Source organism: Prorops nasuta, unplaced genomic scaffold (genome assembly GCF_024137725.1).
Source record: "Prorops nasuta isolate Cenicafe-Biocafe unplaced genomic scaffold, Cenicafe_Pnas_1.2 PNAS00018, whole genome shotgun sequence".
NCBI lineage: Eukaryota > Metazoa > Arthropoda > Insecta > Hymenoptera > Bethylidae > Prorops > Prorops nasuta.
The window spans coordinates 354,568-365,911 of NW_027116815.1; the positions used below are offsets into that span (position 1 = coordinate 354,568).

Consider the following 11,344-nt stretch of genomic DNA (forward strand, 5'->3'; position numbering starts at 1 on the left):
TTCTATGCAGTGATCATTATGATTTTCAGCGCGTATCCAAGAGGTGATGTGTATTTAAAATTTCTACCACGTAACGTTGTCTGCAATACCTAGAATAATCCCTTGGCAAGTATTGTTACTTCGATACAGTCTGAGTCATACATCAACACCTATCATTTTTTTTTGCAATAATAATCAACCAAGCTAAACATTCCTAAGATCATGCTAAAAACTAAACGATTGAACGTTCATTCGCTGATTATAAAAATTCTCAAATTAGATTCCTCTACGGCCAAAAAAAGTGTTGTGAGCAATAATGTATAAAAACAGAAGGTAAGAAAGCAAGAAAAAGAAAGAGAGAGAGGGGGAGAACAAATTTGACCTGAATGGTCCCTATCTCCTCAAGGTGTGCGAGTGCGAGTACACCCTCGGCACGCGAAATACACGCGCGATGTGTGGTGCGTATAGAGTGGGTGCGTCGCCTGCGCCCTGCGGAATAGCACGTTCGTTCCAAACGTCGCGCCAAAAATCTGTGCTGCGCATGAATTCATGCGCCGTGTGCCCGCGCCTTTACATTCATAATAGCTTGTTTTACAAGACGAAGAGCTGAAAGTCATACAGGTTTGCGCATATGTATAATAAAAAATCGTATTTACACTATCTGCAGTTTTTCATATTTTCAATTTTTACCACTTATATATATATATATATATATATATATTTAATAAAACGACGAACTCGTGAAATCCTAGAATATTTTATCATGACTTTTTTACTAACCTATTTCACTGTAAACATTGTTCGAAGCATTTACAAATATACATACAGTGACATACACATCAATTCGCAAACGTTTAATTATGTCGAAATATCACTCACGACTTTTCCTCTTAGTTAAATACGTATATAATAAAAGATATTCCTGTAAATCCTAAAAAAATGTAGAAATCTCAATGTGAAACGATTCTATGGTTATTTACAGTAGTGACTAAATCGGTGTATCCTTATGGCATCTTGGTTAACTAGATGTGGAGAGCTGGAAATCGTACGAGTTTGCATATGTGTATAATAGCATCCAAGGAGGAGTATCGTTGTGTGAGAGTGAAGAAGCATACACAAGTCTATTTGAATATGGTGGTAGTAAACTAGCTGATGTACATTATAGCTAAGTTAACAGAAGAAAGAGCTCAGGTAGAATACAGCACAGAAGTACAGAACAGTCCGAGCCGAGACTCGCATATATTCAACTTGTGCACATTGGATGCTTACGTCATCTTGCTATTCCCGTTCCAGGCCATCTCCGTCGAGACCCTCGTCCTTACAAGTTCGCACGATCCACCTAATAATAGTATAACACTCTGACTGCGATCCTTTCTCAACGACTGTACCATCCTTCCGGATGACCTTCCAACTATAATTTCATATCCGAACCAGAAAGGAAAACACCATTGGAAGATTAAATAGATTCAATCTCCTGGCCACTCAAGAGTCACTCGATGAAACAAGAATATTCGAATAATCATCGCAGGATAAGATTTCCACTCGTTAGAGTCCCTCATTTTGCAAGAAAAGCAAAACTGAATTCTCGTTAAGATCATTTCTTCCGACTCCTCAACATTATACCAAAGGATCTTTCTCGTGTAAATTACAAAAGTGAATTCTCGTTAGGATAATTTCTACCATCTCTTCTTTAACATTGTACCAAAGAATTTTTCTCGTGTAAATCGCAACCAAATTCTCGTTAGGATAATTTCTTCGGACTCCTCAACGTAATATCAAAGGATTCTTATCATGCAAATCAAAAAAATGAATTTTTTTTAGAACAATTCCTTCAAACTCCTTAAGATTGTACCAAAGAATCTTTCTCGTGTAAATTACACTGAATTCTCATTAGGATAATTCCTTCAGACTCCTCAACATTGTACCAAAGAATTTTTCTCTTGTAAATCGCAACCAAATTCTCGTTAGGATAATTCCTTCGGATTCCTCAACATAATATCAAAGGATCTTTATCATATAAGTCGTAAAAATGAATTTTCGTTAGAACAATTCCCTCAAACTCCTCAACATTATACCAAAGAATCTTTCTCGTGTAAATAACTAAACTGAATTCTCTTGTTAGAACAATTTCTTGAAACTCCTGAAGATTTTGCCAAAGGATCTCTGCCATATAAGTCATACAGGAAAGATATGTAATATTTTAATAATTAAGGCTACACATCCGCTATAAAATTGAAGAAACGTCCTCGATTGGTATTTATCATATTTGAACGACCTTTCATTTTGGAGAACGAATCATCCCATCCCGATTTGGTGTGAAATGCGATGGCGTCTGCGTGGGATGCACATATCCAGCGTCCCACACGTAGCAGATCATGAAATATCAAGGCTCTTGGCAACTTTTGCGGAGAAAGCGTTATATTCTCAGACGAATTTTATTTCCACTTAAATTTTGTTCAACTTACAAATATTTTTCACGCTTTTAACTTTCTTTTTCTTTGTTCCTTATCTCGCCTCTTTTCCTCTTACAATCTTTTATTTCTTCAATCGAATTTATCTCGCATTATTTGTTACAGAAGCAGGAAATTATAGGTTTTCCATTGGCCTTAATGAACTTTAGCGCTCTGTATCACGGATCGTTTCGAACGAAAAGCTGAAAGCGGAAAAGAATTGTGTTAAACGAAGCCGAGGACGCTCGTTAATATAATTGCTCGTCGCGCGGTCAACGCCTCTGGTAATCTTGACGTTAGAGAGATTTCAGTCTTCTCGCTCGGGGATAATTAACCTGTTCGAAAAAACGTGAATTATCATTTCACGAGTCTACTCATGCACCTTCTGTTTTATTTTATAAAGCAACACTTGTGTTTGAAAAATATACATATATATATATATAAGGATAAATCGTTATAAAAACTGATTAAAGTATTTATTACAATTTATTCATCTAATCTATCGATTGTACAATTTTTAAGTAAACAAAACATTTTTGTAATAGAATAAAAACTAATTTCATTATACTCGATGAAGAAAAACAAAAATCCTGATGAAGAAACCGTTAATGAAATTTACACAAGTTTTGCAAGATCGAGGTAATCGAAACCCTTTCGTAGGAATAAAATAAAAATCTATGGTGCATGCTTGTGTGTGTTTAGGGCAAAGCGTTGAATAGCGGATTTCCCGAGGCATTAATTCTAAGAATAGAGTTTTCTCGTGTGCAGTTAATGTTAGCGTATGCTAATTTGCTTATGCTATTATATAAAGGCATGAATGATGTCAGGTTACGCGTATAGAATAGTGTAAGAAATATTGTACATCTATATATATATATATATATATATATAGTGTGTGGATATAGAGGATAGGAATGCTTGTAACGCTGGGAGTCGCGGAAAAGCATCGCAGCGGATTATCGAGGTTCGGCGAGACCAACTACGATTGCATTGTGATGTAACGCGATGAATCAACAAATCGACGATCATTCACGTCTTCCTTAGGAAGACACGTGCCGTGCACGCTTGCAAATTGGTCAATTACCGCGCCGCGCCACGGCGTAAGTTATACTCGACGATACACGTCGTCATTCTAATCGAGTATGTTTACGCGTTCTCAACGGTAGGTGATAAGTGACCAATTAATAGATGACGATCATTCTCCTTCTTCTTCAGCGTCAATCATAACGCGCTTCCTATACAACATAAGCTTATCAAACAACTCGCTTCATTTAATTTATAAATCCCATTGTTGCGATTATTTCTTTAATTTTTTCTAAATAATCGCTCTACTATAGTTAATGTACGGGAGCAATTAATAGATGACGATGATTCTTTTTTTCAGCGTCAATTATAAAGTGCTTCCTAGCATAAACCTATCAAACAACTGACTCTTCTAATCCATAAATCACATTATTGCGTTTGTTCTTCAAATTTAAAAAAAATATACTAAGGTATTTTATTTTCAGTCATTTCGAGTTATTACATAATAGAGCTATTTTGTTATAATCTCTACTATTGTTCATTTATGGGACCAATTAATAGATGACGATAATTCTTTTTTTTCTTCAGCGTCAATCATAACGCGCTTCCTAGCATAAACCTATCAAACCACTCACTTCTGATACATAAATCTTATTGCTACGTTTGTTCTTGAAATACCTTAGAAATGAATACTACTTTTTTTATTTTGAATACTTTCCACTCATTTTATTCGAGTATCTTCATTTTTTCACACTATTAACTATGATTAATTTATGTGACTAATTAATATACAAAGATGATTCTTCTTGCTTTTAAGCTTCGATCATATTTTGCTTCCTATCATAAAACTCGTCTTTAATCAACAGATTAAAAAACTATACTTCAAACTACCTTTACAAAATTATATATTTTTTTTTAATTTTCAAAATTATCACTCAAAATTACAAATAAATTACTGTAAGCTTTTCAATCATTATATAGTGGAGAAAAGTATATTGAAACTTAAGCTAATGTGAAATGGGTTTGGTTGGATACACTGTAAAGAAAATGTCTGTTACAGGTGGAGCAAAGTTCCTGAAATTTAATCGAGAGACATTTATCGCCCTCGTAAAAAATCGGAGCCATTGGCGAATATTAAAAAGAAAATGGTAAGAAACATTTACGTTTAATCTGAAATTTATTTTAAGCCAATTAATTTTATCTCGAAAAATATTTAATTAAAATGTATAAATAAAATAATAAAATATTTTCTAACAATTTAAATAATTTTTATTCCTCATAGTAATAAAAGATGTCCAGGACGATTAGAATGGAATTTCTACAATCGATGTTGCCTCGTGCATTTGATCGAGCGATCATCAAGCTAGTTGCTCATCGCTGTCCAAATCTGGCATCAAGTGCACAGGTTGTTGTCCCGAAATACTCGTCTAGAAACTTTCGAAATCCCACCCATAGATCTCTCTTCACTCCTGCATACATATACAGGGTGTATCAGCAATGCTTTTAATTTTAACCACATATTCTTGAGGATAAACTAAGTGGAAAAGTCCTATACTATACATCTGTAAAAGCATCATTGCTGAGATAAATTAATTTGAAACCGATGAATCAGGGCTTTGATTCAATGGAAAAATTACTTTACTGTCAATTTCGTTGACAGTTTCCTTTAAAAAAATAGAAGAGAAGTTTGTAAGTACTTCTCCACCGTTACGTATTGCCATACGAGCACACACAGCGTATAATTACGCCTATTATTAATATTACTTCATAATGTCTTACATTCCTGATCCTAGTGCTGTATGAAATTTATTTTCTGCCTATTTTTAAGGGAATCCTTAAAAGCACTTACTAAGTTGAAAATTCTGGGCAATGATACGGCGTTATTTGTAGATTAATTTTCAAGTGATTTCATCTTTTCGATGATGTGCCCCATGAACTGCTCTATTTAATAAGATAGTCAAAAGATGAATCAGTAATCGCCATTTTAAATCAAAAATAGCTCCATTCTTAAAATCATCCAGACTGGAAGTGTGTATTAAAATATACTTTCCTAGGAAAATATTAATATCTTTGTAATTGTTTTTTTTATAGGAATTTTCAATTTAAGAATAGTTTTGACCCTGAAGAATTACGATATGCTGATAATTAATAATCGACATAGTTGCGTGCATTTATGTGCGTGCGTGTTCGGCCATACGAAACGGTGGAGAAGTACGAGCTTCTTTTGTTTTTTGAAAGGGAACTGTCAACGAAATTGACAGTAAAGTAATTTTTCCATTGAATCAAAGCCCTGATTCATCGGTTTCAAATTAATTTATCTCAGCAATGATGCTTTTACAGATGTATAGTATAGGACTTTTCCACTTAGTTTATCCTCAAGAATATGTGATTAAGATTAAAAACATCATTGCTTATACACCCTGTATATATATATCTGATGCAATCAACGATCCTTCCTGTATATCATTCATAAAAAATCTACACGTCTTTCACTCATTATCATTAAGATAAAAAAGATAATAATAAAACTATATAAGAAATAACAGTTTATTAAAAAAATGATACAGGTAAGAATTTTAAAAAAATTAATAAATTTTCAAATATATTTTACAAAAGTAATCTCAGAATTTAATTAGTTGCTTTATTAGGATAAAACAATTTATTTTTTATATTTTTACAGAATTAAATCCAATAATGAGGATCTCGTTTACATGGGTAAATCGTGAAGTGCATCGGAAATTACAAGCAGGTGTGAAATACAGATGAGTATCGAATTGGATCTCGATAGGATTTTTGAAATTCGATCGAAGGTTCGACTCGGATCGGAGTTACTTTCGTAGCGCCTTTCTCAGTTGGCGAGGCGGATGACGCATCGATGAAAAGGATACCAAATGAAGGTGGGCCTCACGAACCCGTTACCAATACCACACCAATGATCGATCATCGCCACACGGATTTGCAGAATTGGAGATATCTTCGATTTTATTATATTTTATACTATTCATTAAAAATCAAGCTAGAATTCTACCCATAAATACTATTTTATATGTATTATTAATGAATTAAATGCAAAAAAATACGAAATGAATGAACGTGGTCCTCGCAAATTCATTATCATCACCACACCACATACATTTGCCAAGTTGAATGGATCTTCATTTTTATTATATTTTGTACTATTAATTCAAAATTAAATTAGAATTTTAACTATATATACAATTTTCTATATATTATGAATTTTATAAATGTAATTAAAAAAAATTCAGTAATTATTACTTTTTATAGTTAATTCTGTACACTGCAAGTCTGTAAATTATCCCTCAGCCTATTAACAATTATTCGTGATACTAATAAACAAAATTGATTAGTATTTCAAATAACTCGATAAATAATAAATTATTCACAATATAAAAAAAGTCAGTAAAAAATCAAGTGTCAAAATTCAAAACATAACACATGAGTACCATCGCATGTATACCAACCCGTGCATTATCGAAATGCGATGAAAAGAATACAGAAAAATTATACCGGAGTATCAGGAGCCCGTTAGGCACTCCGCGCCACGCTTCACCGGGCTTTGCCGACTACGATCCACTAAAAGCTTCGTTTTCGCTTTACACACTTTCCTTCTGTAGCTTCTATATACATCTCGGTGATTCGCCATTGGTTCCAGGAGAACTTTAGCCATGCCACTGTCTACATACATAATATATATATATATATATATATATATATATCGTGTGCCTATGCATTACCTAACTGCTCACCACTTACCACCACCATCGAGCCAGGACAAACCATCGCTGACCATCGCGTACAACGCACCTCACTGATTCGCAGCCCCGCAAATTCCACGATACATTTTCTTCTCGCTCGAAACGGCATAAACCTATACGAAATCCTTATCATTGCACATAATTCGTATAACCGTCGACCCCACGTTTATTAATATATTTACATATACGATAAATAATAAACGTGACTCGTGTATATATTCTGAAAAATATGACAATGGAGTTTTTTGCTCTTTGCATACTTTACGTATTTATGATAATCGAATCCTGGAATTTCGGGGCAAGTTCAAATGCAAACAAGACCGGAGAACGGTTTCTGTTCAAACGTGTCCTCGACTCGACGACGTCTTTTGTCTCGCCTGGTCAAGGAGACTCGCAGTGGCGCGGGAGGCCCTTGAATGCTCGTCAAAACCAAAATTCGTCCTTTCGTATATTAGAGTATATATATAGGTAAATATCTCTTCTTCCTCGTGCGCTTATTGAAGAGATTTAAACGAAGAAACTGAAATGCAAGTCATTATTAAAAAAAAAGTTTCTTTCTATAGTAGAATTTTTATAAAAGTATAAATTGAAAGGAATCAAATATTAAGACGTTAATTTTATAATGGAACAAGACTCGAGCGAATATTCCTATTTTCTCCCCTCTTAAGGCGATTTTAAACAAAAAACTCGAAACGAAAGCCTTAACCGTGAAAAAAAATGATAAAGAAATTGCTTGGAAGAAAATTTTACAAAAGTTATGATTGGGGAAGACAAATGGACCTCCGTTTCACAATGAAAGAAGACTTTTTTTTCAGGTGGGTTTTGGCAGGAGATTCGAGAGAGTCAAGGACGAAGGATAGTGAGTAAGCGGATGGTTTGCACGGTTTTAATAAGCTTCTCCTGGGCAGGATGCCTTATGGACGTGGACGGGCACGCAGGCAGCGGTGGCGCGCGGAGAGAATCAGAGAGAAAAAGAGGGAGAGGGGAGAGGAGGGGGGTTCTCGGTGTCGGTGAACCCCAGTGCCTTGAGGCGTTTCGCAGGCGGAGGCCACGAGGAGAATCCGCGGCCTGAACGGATATGCCTGTGCACTACAGCTTAAGCCATTACGACCAATCTATGCTTTGCTCGTGCATAGCTCTGCTTACTTCCAGAGAAACCTCGTCTGCTAACCAACCACCACCACCCCCCTCCTCTTCCTCAAACAAAAACCACGCTAAAAATAGAAAGAAATATTTCAAGCTGCTGAGATTGTAAACCTAACCTAGAAATATATCGATCAAATTCATAGTTCTTGGAAACAAACGAATCCGTTTGTGTATATATCACAATCACAACGAATGTAAACAACTCTTTTTGCCAACCATTTCCCTGTCAACACGACATTCGCAGCGTGTCTAGTGGACGTGTGGATATCCTCGAGACGTTCTAAGGATGTTCTAAGGACAATTTCTGCTATTGGATTTGCTGGTATCAATTTAGAAGTTTGTATATCATCAACACCTAACGTAAAAGCAAAAATATCCTCAGAACATCCTTGAAACGTTCCAAAAGTATCCGTACATCCAGTGGATGTGTCGAGGATGTACCCTGAACAAAATGTGCCATCAACCTGGTAGCACAAATGCTAGGACACTCAGCGTGTTTATTACACTTATGAATATCCTCGGGACGTTCTAAGGACGTTCCAAGAATATTTGTGTTATTCGAAATACTGATAGCGTTTTGGAAATCTTGAGATCATCAACCCCTGATAACAAATATTGAGACAATCTCAGCGTGTCTACTGCGAGACGTGCTAAGGATGTTACAAGGATACCTGTGCTATTCGAATAACTAGTATCATCTTGAAAATTTGTATAACCTCAACCCCTGATACCACAGTTGTTGAAACGCTCTCAGCGTGTCTACTTTGCACCAAGAAAATCGTTCCAAATGAGCATCTCCATTAACAGAGTCACGCAATGAGAAAAATACAGTTGGGAAGCTTAAGAGTGGAGAACTGAATAATATCACAATTTGAGATCGACGCGGTCGGCGGTATTCGAAGAGTCGTACTCAAGCACAGTTCACATCGACAGATGTATATCCGCAAATCGCCGTGTTGTCGAGAGAGCGAGGGTGAGAGAGTTTGGACCACAGGGATTGGCTATGCAAAAAGCGAGATGATTGTAACAGGGAGGAATGCGGTTGAGGCAAATTTTGAAATTTGCTTTTGGTGTTAAGGTAATCGGTGAGGTACGGCGTGTTGTCGCGTCGTGTAGTACTACGATACGGGTATGGTGTAAGGGTGCCGCTGTGTGTGTTTGTGTGAATAGGAAGAAAATAATACACGTACGTGCAGAGAGAGGGCAGTGCGCCAGTGTGGTGCTTGGTTAGCTAGGAAGACACGAGATGGAGATATGCGAGGGCATGCACGGTGGTCGACTCAGAGAGTTAGAGGAGGGGGGGGGGGGGGGGAGGTCCGAAGGTAGTAGCGAATCGTGCTAGCGACGAGTCTCGGATACCTCGCAAATTCATTTCTTCCGTGGATCGGAGCAACGATCCGTGGACTCCGCTTGCAATCTTTTACAGCATCGGGCAGCGATCCATGAGCTCTCTCGTATAGTCTCTTCCGCGAACGACCATCTGTCCAACCAATAATCGTCCATTAAACCTTTACGGCCCAATTTAACATTTCAACCTATATTATTACAACTCGCGACATCATCCTTTTCACAATCCTCGTCCATCTTTATTTCATCGTCTCGTGTATACTAGTATATATATGTATATTTATAGGACAAATAAAAATTATCTTCTCGATAATTTCATGGATTTTTCCAACGAGTTGTTGTATATATATATATATATATATATATAAATAGAGAGAGAGAGAGAGAGAAATTTACTTCTAAACTCTTTCGATAATTCCCTTACAGAAGTGACGTAAGATGATTGATACTTATTCGATATATTTTCTTGGTCTCATTACAGGCTAAACGCGTCCCTCCAGTGGTCGTTAATCGCTACTTCGTGAATCTTTTCTTCTTATCGCTTTACGCTCGAGGAGTTTTTCAATGTCCTTGAGGAAGACCTTGAAATAAATCGAAACTGTCCGTAGCTCCCACCACCGTACATGGAGCTTCCTGTCTGGTCAATCTCTCGGGAATGGTCTATGCATCGCTATGCTCGAATTTTACATTCAATACAGATTTCAGTCTCTCGATATGATAATACGATTTAATCCTCACTCTCGTGTGCTGTGTATATATATACCTTATCTCTGGGTGATTTTGCGAGTGTATCTCTTCATTTTTTTTCATGCAAAATTTCATTATCCTTATACAGCAATACCTTGAGTACTTTATCGTTTCTCTCCATTTTATATTTTAATGTACTGATAAATTGTATTTTTTATTGTTAAAACAAAGATGGCGGATGTTTCGCGTTCCTCAATATGGAAAATAAGTCGTGGTAAGAGCGTTACACTGTTTTCTAGCAGTGCTCGTTTTTTCCTTTTTTTTACAGTTTCGTAATTTCTCGAGTGACCTTGAATTTATACAGCGGTGTACGCGCTGTAAACACGTAACGCATTTCCCTCTCGTGAGCTCTGTTCTTCCAGGCGTTTGGATCACCACGATTCAACTCGCCAGAAGGCAAAGATCTTCAAGCTTTTCCTCGCTGATTTTTTCACTCCCTATCGAAACAATTCGTGATTTCGACATTTCAACCTTCGCCAGCTGACGACTTGGGAATAAACAACCGAGAGCGATCCGTGACTAGTACTATATATATATATATATATATATAAATACGCCTTATAGAGTTTCCTGTCGACCGACGAGAGATCGGTTCCAGGCGTCGAGTTCTCCGGTTCACGTATCCTTATAACTTTGCCTCCCGCAAAAGTATCGTTTTCACGTATGGAAAACCTTCCACCGCAAGTTGCGAAGAAATTATCCACGGTGAAAATTTGTTCCAAGTGGTACCAAAATGGCGAGTGAATTTCCAGTTTACGTAACCATGAGTGTTACGATAACGAAACTTCCCTTTAAAAATATGTTTTTCAGGTATGAAGAACCATCTGGACAGTTAAAGAAGTCTCGAAGCTCGAAAAAATATTTTTTAGTTGGTAC

At 36.5% G+C, this 11,344-nt stretch overlaps 1 long non-coding RNA gene across 1 annotated transcript; it reads left to right on the forward strand.

Annotated features, from left to right (window-relative positions):
• The first annotated feature begins 4,480 nt into the window (after positions 1 to 4,480).
• LOC136780091 (uncharacterized) lies at positions 4,481 to 6,467 on the forward strand. The gene is made up of 3 exons (XR_010823713.1): positions 4,481 to 4,600; positions 4,735 to 4,857; positions 6,133 to 6,467. It is a non-coding gene; the product is annotated as an uncharacterized lncRNA (long non-coding RNA).
• The last annotated feature ends 4,877 nt before the right edge of the window (positions 6,468 to 11,344 follow it).